Here is a 15,754-nt window from a genome sequence, read left to right on the forward strand (position 1 = left end):
GGACAGTCTCTGTTGCTGGCCTCTTTTGTGCCTTCCATTTATAATAAAGATATTAAGATGCTTACCCCTTGCTTGTTTTTTTTTTTTATTTGTTTGTTTGTTTGTTTTTTTTTTTTTTACAGAACAGTGGAAGTGGAGAGTCGGATGACAAGCAAGAACAAACACTAGAAACTCCTTGTTCTGCCCCTGCTTTTTAATCACCCAGCATCACCCCGGCTGCAAAACAGCCTCTGCTGATTTACCTGCTTGTTAAAGCACCCCACAGGCTGCAAGTGCGGTGTGCTAGGTGTCAAGTTATATTTAACGGTGCACACGTAACCATTCATCTTCCCACAGTCGAAGCACAGAACAGCCTCTTGCTAACACAACTCATCCCTGCTGCTGCAAGAAACCTCATGGCCTGCAGGAAAACCTCAAGCTAAGAGTTCCAAAGCAAAAGCAGAAAACGCATCATTTGTACTCTTTCTATTTGAGGGAATTCTAGCTGCTAAACGCTGCCTACATCTGAGGGCACGTTCTGAGGCTGCCGGGAAGGACACTCAACACCCACTGACAGCAGGAGTGCAAAGATGCCAGCCAAGAAGGCAAAGGTTAGAGCTGAACGCTGCCTCAGCTTCCTCCAGCAGCCAGCTGGGGGTCACCTTTCACCACGCTCTCTGAGACTCGGAGCCCCGAGTTACCGCAGCCGCCACGTACAGCTGCTCCTTGCTGGCCCAAACTATTTGAAGAGTCTTCAGACTTCAGGGACCTGTTTTACGACAGCCTCAAGATCAAATTCATCTGTTCCTGAAGGCGCTGATCGTCCTGCTGTTTCTGTAGCTGTCAAAGAACAATCCTGAACTGAGGCACTCGTCTGATCAAACAGTGCTTCGGCACAGATTTCTCTTTAGCTTGACACATCAAGGTGAAGAGGAATCGATTCTTGCAAGCAACCTCTCAAGCAGGGATCTAATAAGGTGACCAAAACGACAGATCTGTTGTGCAGATCTGAGCACGTCACTCTGCAGGGAATCACTTTCAAGCCTAAGATGTTTCACCCATCTCCCTGCCCCAGAGCGACACAAGGAAAGCTCTTAAGCAATTGCTAGCCTCTCCTCAGTGCTCACGAGTCCCAAATCACTAATTTTACAATATATAAACCATGGCAGCTGGCACCTAGTTGGCACACGGTGACACTGCACACGTTGGCAGTGCTGTCAGGAGCTGGAAAGTCAGGGGTGAGGGGGTTAAGGGAAAACCACACATCAGTTTAGCAACTTGGCTCCCGTAGGATACTTCCTACGGCAGGAGTTTTAGCAAAGTCCCTCCCTCAGAGGGACCTGCTGGCTAATTAAAACAGGACTTCTGCTGGAGCAGTCAGAAGGCAGCAGGGTATCAGGAGATATCCAGTGGGCATCACCGTCAGCCTGTGGCAGTTTGGGGTCCAGGTATCAGTGGTTATGCGTGGTTTTCTCTGCTTCACTTTCTCCAAAGCTGTGAAAAAATAGTTCTTTTACAGCACTGTACAGTCACACGTTACGGATGGAACCAGCTGCATCAACTTCCAGTACGACGGTGTTGGAAAAAGGTGCCTTTGGTGGTCAGGAGCACAACAGCTCTGGTGAGGTGTTATTTAAGTGTGTTCTTACATCTGAGTTTCCTCATAGCAGTATGTAGCTGAGGGGGTCCAGGTTTCCCAGGTAAGATTGATGTTTTTTCTCCTACCAAGCACCAGCTCAGTATACAAAGCTCTGTTAATAACACCCAAGCGTGTAGATGTTAAACTGAAACTGCTTTTAAACCTATTTGTTGTTACGAAAATAGCTTAATACACCATCTTCACAGGGTAAAAATTCACATGGAAGGACAAAAAAACCCAGAAGCGCTTCCTGAGCTTCAGTTTACCAACAGCACCATCGGATTTAGATCCTGGCCTGGCAGCCAGGATGCAGGGTCTGTAAGCATTGCTGCGATGTGCAAGTGCCAAGGCAGGTTTCTGGCCTGCCCTGAATAAAATACCTTTTTTTTTTAATACAAACAGCGTGCCAGGTACGCTGTAATGCCAATGTGCCAGCTCAATAGAGGATGTCAAACAACAGAGGCGTTTATCCTAATTTCTGGCATGAAAACACTTTTAACAGCATTCTTTTCATGAAGAAAACCCTCTCTATCTTCTCCAATGCTCCAGGATCTGCTGCAGCTGCAGCAGCCGCGCTGGTACAACCCACATCTTTGCCAAATCTTTTCAATAATTGTGCTTTACCTCGGCAATGTTGAGGTCACTCCTCTTCCTCCTCCAGCTGAGCAAGCAGCTCGCTGGCTCTGCCACACCGCAGGTGCGGAAGCGAAAGCTGGGAACACAGGAGTCAAACTCTCAGTGCTCACGAAGCCACCAGGGCAGAGGGCTGACACAGAGGCACCCCGGATCCGCTCTCCCTCCCCGCTGCGAGGCTCGCAGCAGCCCCAACCCGAAGCACACACAATGCTTCGCATGGTGATGTCACCGCTGATTCTGAGTCCCCACGTGAGGATCTGCTTCACCACTCTCAACGTTGGTGTTGGTTTTTGATTTTTGTTTTTTTTCTTTTAAACATTCTCAGCTTATGGGAAACCATCAGGTAAACCACAGATCGCTAGGGAAGAAGGCCCACACGAGGGAAGTCCGTGCTTTTCTTCCAGGCAGTGGCACGTGCTTTAACACGCCGCGTTCGACAAAGCAGCTCTCCCCGTTTTGCTCAGTGGCAACAGGCACGACTGCAACGCACACAGGTGTAGGCAGCACCTGCAGGTCCCAAACCCTTAACCCGTTTTTAGAGAGCACCAATTTTTTAAGTAGTGCTTTTCCCTTAATCCATGACCCCTTCTTTCCTTTATTTCTATCGGGTGGCTCTCCTCCATTTTCCTCTTCAGTGTCTGAGCAGACACTGGGAATCGTTTCCGGAGGAAGGGCACGGCTGAAGCTCCTCCATCTACTCTCCGAGAAAAGAGAGTATGTTAAAGAATACATCTTTCCTTTCTTTTCCCTTTTTTAAATACAATTTCTGAAATCAACGCTGCGGCCTGGCAGCAAATACCTACGGGACTAAAGGTGATTCCTCATCCTCACTGTAACGTTGTAGTTAACCTCCCAACGAACCCATCTCCCCAGGAAGCGGCCATTTGAGATGGGAAGGGGCAGAGCAAGAGGAAGCTCTCCTTAGCCTAGCTCTTCCCCCAACACCACCTCGCCACCCAGCACCAAATTCAACTCACCTGCTCCGCCCGATCACTCGAACGGGCGTCCGACGCTGGCACACGCCGCAGCGGTGGTTCTGACGTGCCTTAAATCACCTCTCCGCAGAATATCTCGGGTCTGTACGCTCAAATAACGCAGTATTTGAGAAATAACGCCCAGAGCTCACACTCTGAGTGCAGCCCAACAGCACCGAAGCACCGGTAGGCTAAACATTCCAAACCTGGCAACAAGGCTGACCCAAGCAACAGCACGGAACCCTTCTGCACCTTCAGCGTGGACATCAGCGTAAGGAAACACAGACCTCCTCGATCCAAATTTTAAGCGAGAAACGCAAAAGGTCACCCAACCGGCTTGTTTTCAGCAAGCTAAAGGAGAAATTAAGGCGACAACCGGGTGCATCCAGAGTTAGTCAGATCCTGAAGGCAGTTCCTTGGGGGAACGGAGGAGCAACGCGCCAGATGAGGGCTGCCTTACAGCGCACCCCTTAGAAGCACTGCTACGGAAGGAAGGCAGAAGGTTGGAACTCGAAAGAACTCGCAAGGCGCCCGTTAAGGGGGAAATCTTTCATTTTTTTCTCAGCAGAACCTCCCCTCTCCCTCCCCCCCCGCCCCCCCCATGAAGGCAGACCAGGGACTCTTTGCTTCCTTAGGGAGAGGGCAGGGACGGGGCAGGGTGGTGGGACAGATGGCCAGAGGTTCGGATGGACGGACAGACAGCCGGACAGAGGGCCCAGCAAGGCCTGACGAAGGGCTCAGGAGCGGGAGGGAAGGGCAGGGCGAGGGGAAAGGCAGAGAAGTACAAATCTCTTTTTCCTTGTGATAACTTTTCTTGACCAAAAAACACGACTGTGAATGAGGCAAAATGAAAGATGTAACATGGGGACGTGCGGATACTCACGATGATGCAGCCTTCTATCCGCATGTTCACCTGCTCATAGAGCCACACCTGGATCCTTGACCTCTGCAGAACGAAGGAGGAGAGTAAGTCGGGCCACAAACACTGAGCACTTTTGTTCTCTCATGTGTTCAGAAATACCTGCTAGCCACAGCCACGACAGCTCCCAAACGCTCCGAGGAGCAACTCTCAGGGGCAGTTCCAATGTGCAATCTGACATTTGAGCGTTATACCATCGGGTGAATACTACACGTTTGGTGAAGAACACGTTTCCAGTCACAAGGGAACACCCCTGCACGCCCGGCTACACGAGGGGGAAATGCCGGGCTGCTTGTGCCCACCAGCACACCGCACAGCTCTCCATCCCCCACAAACCCGTCCCGGGACACAGCCGGGAGCCGAAAACTCACCGAGGGGAATCCCCAGACCCTCCCCACTCCCCCCACACTCCCCAAATCCCCATCCCCGCCCCCTCCCCGCGGTACTCACGTTCTGCAGGTAGCGGAAGATGAGGTTCTGGGGCGCTGCGTTAAGGGCTCAGCACGGGGACGACAGTTCCGGGCTCGGGACAAGGCCCCAAACCCCACAGCGAGGCCTCAGGGCCCCGCGACAAGGCCTCAAGGCCCGGGCCGAGCCCCCTGAGGTCCGAGCCGCCCCCCACCCACCTCCCCGGCACCCCCCAGCCGCAGGAAGGATACGATGGGCTGCACCATCACCTTCTGCACCTTCTGGCCCTGCCCGCGGTACGCCATGGCTGCTGCCGCCTCGCCGCTCCCGCTCCCAGCACCGCAGGCAGAAGAGGCGAAGGCTGATGGTAGAACAGGGCTTCTTGGGGTGAAGGGAAAGCGAGGGCAGGTGGGCGCAGTCTCTGAGCTCTCCTCCTCCTGAGTTTGCTTTTTCTCCCCCATTTCTGAGCCGGCAGAAGTCCCCGTGAAGTCCTTCGGCACGATGAAGGCCTGCGTGAGCTCCAGCAGCAGTTTCGTCGGCGGAGGTTTTCCCTGGTGGGGCCGGGGCGTCACAGCACACACACACACACACACAGAGACGCGTGGTTTTGTCCAAACATTAAGTATTTACAACAAATTCGACAAGCGCTTTTCCTCTGCCAGCAGCAAATGCCTGAGGGCCCCCACAGCTTCACAAATCATAGCGGGAAGTGCCTACCGTGCCGCGAAAAGTTCGGAAAATAATTCAAAATTGATCTGCTAGGGGAAAAAAAACGATGGCTGGTGGCAGGGTACACAATACACCCGAATCTCAGCTCTGTCCTCCGCAGGGTCAGTGCCCACGCCCAAGTGCGATGCTGATGGCACCCGAACATTTGCTGTAGCAGGCAGCAGAGCCAGCAGCTCAGGGGAGCAAGTTTTAAAACCAAGAGGCACTTAAACAACCCTTCATCGACCCTGTGACTGCGGCAGAGTCCCGACTGCTCGCCCCGGAGTCCTCACACAGGCAAAAAGCACCAACCAAAGCCTGGGGGAACTTTGGTATAGCACAAGAGAAGGGAGTGGGGGTAGTGGAGCCGCATGGCAGAGCTGCTGCTTTTCACCATTTGATCCTCCCTGATAATTGAAAGGAAGGCTGGGTGGGCTGACCCCCACCCCCATTCCTGGCAGCAAGTTTGGTCCACAACACACTGGAACAACGATTCTGCTCCCTCCCACCCCTACAGCTTCATCATCTGACACGGGTACAGTCAAAACAATGGCATACACGAGTAAAAGTCAAGAGTTGACATAGTAACTCCAGGATTTGGCTATCAACTGTCCGAGAAATCAGAACACCGAAGCTTCACGATGTGCCCAACATCGAGTTGTGCCAAGGGCGGAGGAAGGAAGAAGCTTTACATTTAAGCCTTCAGAGCATCGCTCCATCAGAAGATCCATTTGCAGCCACCATGGCGTGCCAATGGAGATCTTTCTGTGCCAAAAGAAGTGCTTTGTCCTCTCGATATCGAAGGTAACCACCTATAGTTACAGAATGGATGCACAAGACCTTAACTCTGACCAGCAGGGAAATTTAGGACAACTGAGCGCAGATCCTGCCAATTTCTACCACTTCGGACTGTGCTTTAAGTCTCATTGCAAAGCCTCAGTTAGAAAAAGGATCACCTCGGGGTATCCAACAAGAAGAACAGTTTTAATTTTTTTTTTTTTTTAATTATACCCTAGGACTACGCAGTTCAACTGTCAATCATCTCGGAGAGTTCAAGGAGGAGGTCATCCTCGTCCTTCCCTGGGTCTAAGTCGATTTCGGCTTCCAGTCTGCCTCCTGAGATTTCCCAAAGTAGCTTCTCAAAATCTTCATCCGCAGATAAGGGCACGTTCCCTGTGGAACTCAGCCAGCGTGTCCGTGCCTCTTCTGGCTGGGAAGAAGCTGAGGTCGAGGTCTCGAGATCCATCTCCATCTGCTCCTCAAATCTTTCAGGGCTTCCAAGACGCACTTCAGGTCTTGGGAGAGCAAGAAAGAACAATCAGGATATGCCATTTCTTAACGGGAAATCCTTTTCCTGCAAACCGGCTCTTAAAACTGTAGGCAAGCCCTCCTATGCTTCAATCTTACACAGGGATTGTTATCAATCAACCCAGGGCTACATTTAGAGCCCGATGTGTTACCAGGTACATTTTTCAGTCTGGGGGTTTATCTGTGAAGCCAGGGCACCTGGAGTTGAGGTGGCATTCTTGAGGACCAAAAGGCAGAGGACACTACTCATCATCTATCACCTCACGAGGAAGTAGAACTTCACCTCATCCTCGTTCAGGTATTCAGACAACCCAAGAAGTCACCGGAAAGCTGTGCTGACTTGCAGCATTTCAAGAAAGCCTAATTAAGCAATCCTGCTAGCTGCTAGAAAGTGGTTTCAGGTGACTTATTCCTTTGATGGATTTTGGCTTCAATTATCTCAGAACCCTCATTTTTTCCCACATGTGACAGAACTTATGTTTCCCTGGGGATATACACTGATTAAGAAAAAGAACAAGTTGGGGTTGTCACCTGTTTTGGGGATTTTCTTCAAGTCTGATGGCTGGGACGTGCTCCGGCACGTCTGAAACACCCTAGAAAGCAGCAAAACAGTATTTATGACACATGGGTAAAAGATTCCTTAATAGCTTTTTCCTCCACACTGCTTCTCCTCTGGCATTGCGGAGCCGTGGCCAAAATACAAAACCAAGGTGCTCCTGAAGAAAGTTCACATTCACCTGGAGGTTACTCACGATCTGGTGTCTTTTAAGAACATGGCATTAATGGACAAAATCCCCCACACCAGAGAAATCACAGCATCAGAGTACCGGTTAAAGAGTGCCATTCATCTCATAAATACAGAAGGGTTCTACAAGCATCCTGGAGACAGCTACTGGATTTCTAAGGAAACAGAAGGCCTGCAGAACGTTTGAGTTTTCCACCTTTTCAAATAGAGGAGGGTAGAAATTTAACAAGGGATCCATCGCTGCATTAGCCCCTGGCCTTACCATGGCTGCTTTTCTGGCTGGAGGTCCCATCATGTCAGCATCAAAGGCAGTCTGTAGTTCCACAGCTGCTATGGCAGACGGGTAACTCCCAGGTGCCTTACGTTTCAGTGCCTTCTTCTTGGGGAAAGTGACTTTCCCACGCGAAGGCTTTGCAGATGTCATAAAGTTGGCTAGAGTAAAAGGAAGAGAGAACTGATACAGTCTTGCTCTGCCTCAGGAAAAATCCAGGTTCTCTTAATCATTTCCACAGTCCTTCTACACACTTAAATGCATTTGGCCAGCACAATTACACCGCCATTGCCTGGATTCTCAGGAATCTTTTCCACATAGTAAACTCTGTCTACCAACAAGCCATACAAAGGAACAAAGAAACCGAAGAGCTACAGTAAATAATAATCCAGGACAAGGGAAACCTCAGACACATAGCAATCCTAAGTGCAAGCTAGGTTCACAAATATAGACAGCTTTTATATTTAAAGTCCCGCTCCCGCTAGGAAAGGAAAAAGCAGCAGTTATAGTAGGACAAGAGTGTATGCAACTCTTGTACCAGCTTCCTCTCCCTTGCAGTGATGTCCCACAGTTAAGTTGTTCTACAAAGTCCACATTTGTAGTGGCATTTTCTAGTCTCCCGTTCCTTACCTAACATCTGGCTGGCAGGAAAAGAAGCAAACTAAGAAAAAGAAAGTACACCCTTCGCTTCGTAGCACTGCGTGGCAAAATGCACCCAGCCAGAGTTACAGCATGAGAAGTGTCATCTTCTGTCTGTATTTCAGAAGACAACCTAAGTAACTCTTAACCTTCAACACTTACTTTTAGCTTCCTGGCCCTGAAATTGAGCTGCCACTTTCCCTGCTGGTTCAGTATTAAAGAAGCCAGCAGTAGATTTGACAGCAGCTTCCTCCTGCCGAAGCTTCTCTTGTTGTTCTCTCTGTTGCCACTTCTCCCACCGTCTCTCTTCAAAGCTCTTCTCTGGACATTTACGAGTTCCACTCTGCTGAGTGGGCTAGAAGGAAAGAAAAGTAGTGCATGAGTAGGACAAAAAAAATAAATAAAATCCGTGGAGATTTCGTTAAGAAAATCTGATCAGCAATCCCTCCAAAATGGTCTTGATGTGGAACAGCATATTAATCTCGTTCAGGTTACTGTTGGTTTTTTTGTTTGTTTGTTTGTTTGTTTGTTTTCCCATAAAATTCTGCCTGTAACAAGAGCCATGCTTTACTATGGACGCAGTCTCACATATCTGCAATATCCACTATGGCAAGCTTCTTTAAACAGCTAGGGTGTTCTGCTGTACATCTATTTATCACATTCTTTTTAAGCAGCAGAAAGTCATACGAGTTCCCCTATACAGTATCCACTGACAGATTGATTTCCTTGAACACAGAACTCTGGCCTTCTGTATTAAATCCTTCATGTCTGACAGATCAAGTCAGTAAGAACAAAAAGAATTCCCTCCACGTTAACTGTGTAGATTTCAGCTGGTGCTAACAGGGTTTCTTTCTTGCTGTGGTATAAACAGACTGATTCCAAGTTTGAGGATTACAGAGTTGTCTGGAAATGCTGCTGGCGATAGGATTTAGACTGCACTGCAGCTCCTACCAGCTGCTGAAGGGTAAGAACACACTCAAGAGGGTGGCACACGGTGAGTAACAAAACTTGTCAGAATTATCAGAAATTGTACGAATGTATGTGTGTCTTCACAGAGGACTCACCTGTACATCAGGTCCAGAGGAAAGTTTAGGAAAAGGCCGGTTCAATTCCACTGCCTTCTTTTCTTCTTTTTCAGGTGCTTTAAAAAAAGACAAAAAAAAGTGTTGTCAACGGCAGAAATAAAGAAAGCTGGGTACTTGTTTCCTTTGTGCATTTATTTCCTTGTGTCCCATGAGAGAGAGAGAGAAAGGCTACAATGTGCAAGCCATTCAGCATTTATCCATGAAGCAGATCCTGAGCAAACTGAACTTGCTCAATATGGGAAGCACCTCACTGGGGCAGGCATTAAAGCATCTTATTACCTGTTAGTTTTGTGCTCCATAAAGATTTCTGCTCTGCTGGGGCAGGTCCGGGTTGTGCTGAGGGAGCTGGCACATCTCCTTCACTCTGCTGCATCCGCAGAGCTTTCTCACGCTTTATTTCTTCCAAGGTTTTAACACGCACTTCTCCTTCTGGCTTGACTTTTCCTGCCGGCTCCTTCGCCTGCCCTTTGCTGGGCCCGGACAGAGCGAGCTGCTTCTTCGACTCACCCTGAATTTTGCTCTTGCTATGGCATTCTCCTGCTTTTTTCTTCTCTTCTACCAAGCGATTATTCTTTTTTTCAGACAAGGCTTCAGAGAAAGTTTGCATGCGACCTGCACGAGCAGCTCTTGCCCCTGCGCTGGAATCTTCAGTTTTACCGTGCCCTTCAGCCTCGGCTTTGGCTTGAGTTTCGCGTCTCTGAAGAGCTTTCTCACGACGGATTTCCTCCAGTGTTTTCACATGGATCTCTCCCATCGGCTTAGCAGCCTTCCCTGTCATCATCAAGAAATGAGGAGAAGCACCAACATTTAAAGAGAGTCCAGCAATATTTTAAGTCTCCAAAATTTGTCAGAGCACTAAGGAAAACTCATCTTGAGCGTTCCCAATAATGCATCTTAGAACAATATCCTTAGAACAACATTCTCCTCCTCCTCTGAGCCACTTGTATTTTGAAGACCAGCCCTATCCAGAGAGAACTGCTACACAGAAATGCTGCTTTACTTTATTACTTTTTCAGACTGCATTTCAAATTCCTGCTCCTGGCAGTGGTTCTATTCTAATTGTACGTAACGGTTCACAGAAGCAGCTAAAAACCTCGACAAGGCACAAGTAGAAAATAAACACACACCTAGAGCCAGAGTTCTGATAGTGGCTGTCAGAAGAGCTTCAGCACTCAACCAAGAGGCGTCAGTTCTTTGTTTTCGTTTAAATTAGTTTGTAGGGATGTATGAAAGCAGTCCAAGTTTGTGGAAAGGAAGGAGGAGAAAGCATATTTAAGATCTAGCTGTTACCTCTCTCAGTACTGGTCTGTTTAGGAGGTAATCCCAGCCTGTCCTTCAGACACTTGGGAACTCGAACTGCAAAACAGAAAAAGAACGAATTAGGGAGGCTGCATAATGTCAACTTCAGGTTCACATTTCAAAACAAGACAGGAAAGGTAACTTTGAATCCCAGTGATTACGACCTCAGCCAACATGCAAAAAGAAACATCACTGGAAAAGGACAAACAGAAAGACTAAATACGAAACCCAGGAATCCAATCCAGATGCCCGTTTAGTACCTGTCTCTCTCTTGGGTGCTTTGTCAGCATTTCCCGGAGCCTCTACCTTCTTCCCCAGCCTTTCAGCAAGGCTGCGCTTCACTGGAAGGCTGCCTACATCATCTTCAGAGAAAACAAGGAATATTGTAAGAACTTTTCTTTGCAGGAAGGTTTGAGAACAGTCAACAATAAGCTTCTCTTTTTCAAGCATATTTTCATAGAATTGCCTTTCAGCTGCTAAATGATTTATTTTTTTTTTTTTTCCATTTCTGCCGTCAACACAGATCTCCACTGCAATGTATTTTCCTTTCATACATCACAAACACTCTTTAATGCAGTCATATATAGAAGGCAGCACCTACGTAACAGCTCGTAAAAAGTTCTCACCCGCAGAGGCTTTCCGTTTTCCTTGTCTATCAGCAAGATCTACTCGAACCACAGGTTCCTCCCCTAAAACAAAAGGGAATTTTTTTTTCTATTTCACAGAAACCAGTAGCCAACAGAAATATTATCCTGTTAGCCCATGTCCAAAAAACCCTAGTCAGACACTGTTTTGACAGCTAAACCACACAAACTCATATTTTAACTATAATTAACATGGAAAAAAAATATTAATAGTCTCAGTGCTTGCTTCAAATTCCAGCTGAGATAGTAGAGAGTGAATCTGAGTCTGCTTGACACCTATACTTTGTGCAGAACAAAGCTGCATAAGCAAGCAGAATATTCTTAGGTGCAAATGCTGAGAAATATTCCTTTCTAAGGTGAATGTCTACGAGTAAAAGTACTTCCACACTTTTTTCCCTTTAAAAGGCATTTGCACAGCTCTAAACAATTTATACACAAACTCCTGTCATACTGTGTCCACACCTGCCACTGTACGCCTCTTTAATGCTTCAGAAATTGCTTCTTATATAGCACTGGCTTCTACAGCTCGCTCTTCTCGTTACTCTTCTGTTTTTCAGTTACCCCCCTATTGGCATACTGACACTTTTTTTTTTCTCCTGCCACTGCACTTAACCTGAGCACCAAATCTTTCCAGTACAACCAGGGACTTTAAGCATAAAAGCACGTTTTGAACAGAAGGCAGCACCAGAAGGCTAACATGGGTGAATTGTTTTAATTATTGCTTAACCCTCCAGTTTAGGAGTAATGAAATCAAAACAAAAGCATTCATTATTACCTTTCTTGGAAGACACTGTCACAGTTCTCACCACTGTCCGGACATTTTCCTCTTCTGGAGCAGGAAAAATCATAGAATCAACGGGACGAAGAGAAGATCTTGAAGAACCTTCTGTTCAGAGCAACCAAAACGTAAGGAAGTTTACCCAACATAAAAAACTATCACAAAGAACAAAAAACTTTAAATGATTTGTTACTGTCAAAAATACAGCAAGCAGAGCATGTAAAGAAGAGAGGTGACTAATTTGCCTCTGGTTGCCCTTTGGACTCCCATTTAGAATACCAGCTGGCTGAGAATCAGGTTGCTTTATGCCCCCAGCTAAAAATGGAAGTCTGTCCCTCAAGCAGCTCCCAGTCACCATCACCTGCCGTGAACAGGATAAGAAAGTAGGCAATATTAACTCACCACCGTGTCTCTTATTTTTTTCCTTCATCTTCTGCCATTTGATTTCCTCAAGTGTTTTTATTCCAAAATTCAGATTGCCCTCTGAAAACAGGAAACAGTTCGTGAGACAGGCTTAGAGGCACTCACTGAGGACCACAGATCCTCAGGCTTCTTAGCGCTCAGGAACTTTCTGAAGTATTTCGAATAAAGCCTGTCAACACTCCTCACAAGTGAAAGAGCCATAGAACCAATGGCATTTTGCCCCTCCTTTCATCCTTCAGGGTTCAAAATGTAGTTTTAATTTTAATCCATTTACACAATATTAGATCCCTCTATCGTTAGATATGGCTTATCAACAGTGGTTGCAAGGCTGCACGTGCAGCCATTTAAACTCCATGCTGTGGCCCTGTTTTGTTCTCCAAAAGTAAAGAAAAGGAGTTCACCTTTCTGACCCAATGGGCACATGATGGTATTAATGGCAGAAATGAGATCATGGGAATAACCGACTCCATTCAGCACCCCTACATTTTGTTGTGTTTTTACACCACGCTGCTTTTGACTTAACTGTCAAGTTCTTCTGATTTATCCTACTAAGGTGCTGGCATACCTTGTTTAGTAGTAATAGAACTGCCTTTCCGAGTGGAAATCACCCGTAATCCATTTTTGCCTTCCGCAGCTGGATGCTGGACGGGAGTTTTAGTTTCTTCTCCTTCCTCAGAAAGTTGGTCTGAAGGGGAAAAATCGATTCAGTTATGCATAGACCAGGTTGGTCGTGATTACGTAGCTCATGCAGTGACACTTCAGCCCATGGTTCATATAAAAAACTTTGTTGCTGTTTTGGTTTTTTTGTTTGTTTGTTTGTTTGTTTGTTTGTTTTTAAACAGCTACACTGACCTGATGAACTCCTAAGTAGAATACACTAGGACAAAACATCTAGGACTCTAGATTCTCTCTGCAGCTTTAACTACTACACAACACATTGCTCTTCAGACAGAAAAAAGAAATTTCCTTCCTAGTTTCACATAGAACTTTACACAAAAGACCAGCTAAAGCCAGGAGTGGTTCTAAGCTTTCCTCCAACGTTTCAGCTTCTGTCCACTGACTGCCAGACAAAGCCACCAGTGACCTGGCCAGACTGCCTGCCCTATCGCTAGTCAGACCTCAGGTCATCTGTGATTTATACACTCATTTACAGCACAGATTCCTTCCAAGAACCAAAGATTTAACACATTCATTTACAGCACAAATTCCTTCCAAGAACCAAAACATGCTCACCATCATCATCTTCATCATCATCTGCAGCATTGATTACAACTGGAGGGTGTGTAGGGCTTGGGACATTTTCAGAGTTTTCCACTTTCGTCACCCCCTTAGCTGTGGAGAGGGATTTGACTGGACAGAAAGTTTGTTTTGCTGCAGTGACATCTGAGCCACTTTCAGATCATCGTCCGCGCACTCAGGCGGACTTGGCAGTGTAGCTAGAGGAAGAGGAGGATCATCGGTAATATGGCAGTTTAAAACTTTGACCACAATGCAAAGACATGGTAGCAAAGGCAGATAACCCGCACAGACAATGAATTCAGCATCTCCTTTTGCCCATCCCATCACTGCTTACACCGTGAACAATGATTTCCCTTCCAACAACAACACATCTCCCTACCACCCAGCAAAAGAGGAAACAACAGGAAGCAAACTGCAAGGCAAACATCACACAAAGCAAAGAGAAGCTGAGCACGAAAGCAGAAAACAAACACCAGCAGTACACTCGGTGCAGTACACCTATGACTGCAGACCTTTTCCTGCCCTCACAAATGAACAGTTACCTGACGCCCCCTACAGGATTGGCACCCACTAAGTAATACTCAAAATTAATTCTTCAGCGCTTAAAGAAAAAGGACCTAAACTCACTCTTGCTTGGTGGTAAGAATTGTCCATCGATGTAACGTCCCTTTGCATGATGAAAAGCACAGTCGGCTTTCTGACAGCCTCCCGGCTGGTTCTCCCAGTAGCAAGGAATCTCACTGCGCTTTTTCTGAAGACAGAAAGAAAGAAAAGCTCGTGATAACATGCACCTGAGGCTTGCAAAGAGATGCACAGCTCCAGATCGTGACAGCTGTCACAACACAGTGCTGAAACAGCATTCCAAAGGTCAGTTTCTCAGTTAAGTGTAGTATTTCTGGGCATATTCACAAAGTTTGCATAAGCTGTAACCACTATGCACACTTAGTTTGGTCATCACTCAGTTTGAGAAGACAGGCACTCTCAGACATCAGTTGAGGGTGGCTTAAACTAATACACCTAGGATTATACTAGGATTATTCAGAGGCAAAAAGAACATCTGAAATTGCCTAGGTTAACCCTGTCTAGAACTACTTCTTGGAGACTTAGTTCTGCTGCACCTTTAACTTTCCCCACTTCCTACCCCAGGCAGCTACAACAGCGTTATCTGAAGGACTGTGGGTCAGAAGACACCTGATAGTTCATTATCAAGCCTGCTCCCATGAGGATAGAACAGCCTGTTTATTACCCCCCTGCTCCAGCAGGTTTTAGCAGTCTATTTAACAGCTATTCTGCATCTCTTGAGAAAACTGTCAGCATCTAATAAAAAAAAATAAACAAATATCTTGCTAAGACATACCTAAGGCATTGATTTTATTTCCCTCTGCTTCCTCCCACCCCCTCTCTTGGTAACAGAAACCAGTATGATTTTGAAGCAAACAAATCTATCCTGCAAAAGCACAATCAGTACACCTACGGCACTGAAAAATGCTTTTGTGGATTTATTTTGAGAACACATTGTTAGGCACTCACGTCAATTTCCATGTGTCTGAATCGGCAGACATTCCTGAAACAACGACCCTCCTGCCACAGCTTGCAGACCGTCTCATTGCCCAGAGCAGCTTCGCAGTGGCGGTAGGCACATTTGTCTCCCTGGAACCAAAAGGAAACCAACAAGGAAAATAGAGTACAGCCTCAAAAATGGCCATGCTGCTGCCTAATGGTGCTACAACTGAATTCACAACCTATCTGGTTCTCAAGTTAACCAAAGACCAGTGCGCTTCCTCCTCCTAATCTACTCCTTCCTGAAAAAAAGGGGAAAAAAAAAGCAAAGCAAAGGAAAGCCAGCCATACCGTGGTACAGGTAGAATAGAAATAGAAGTAGCAATCGTCTCCTTGTTTAGACATGCCGACGAGTTCTGCTAACAAGCTCGGGTTCTCTCCACAGGGACTTCCTCTGCTCTTGGAGAGAGCTGTCTTCACCCTTGCTTGGGCTGAAAGTCTTCTACTGGCTTGTGGTCAGTGAAATCTTCTTTTTAAAAGTAACCCGAAAGAAAGTAACA

Source organism: Aythya marila (genome assembly GCF_965140915.1).
Source record: "Aythya marila genome assembly, contig: HAP1_HAP1_SCAFFOLD_337, whole genome shotgun sequence".
In the NCBI taxonomy this organism is placed as follows: domain Eukaryota; kingdom Metazoa; phylum Chordata; class Aves; order Anseriformes; family Anatidae; genus Aythya; species Aythya marila.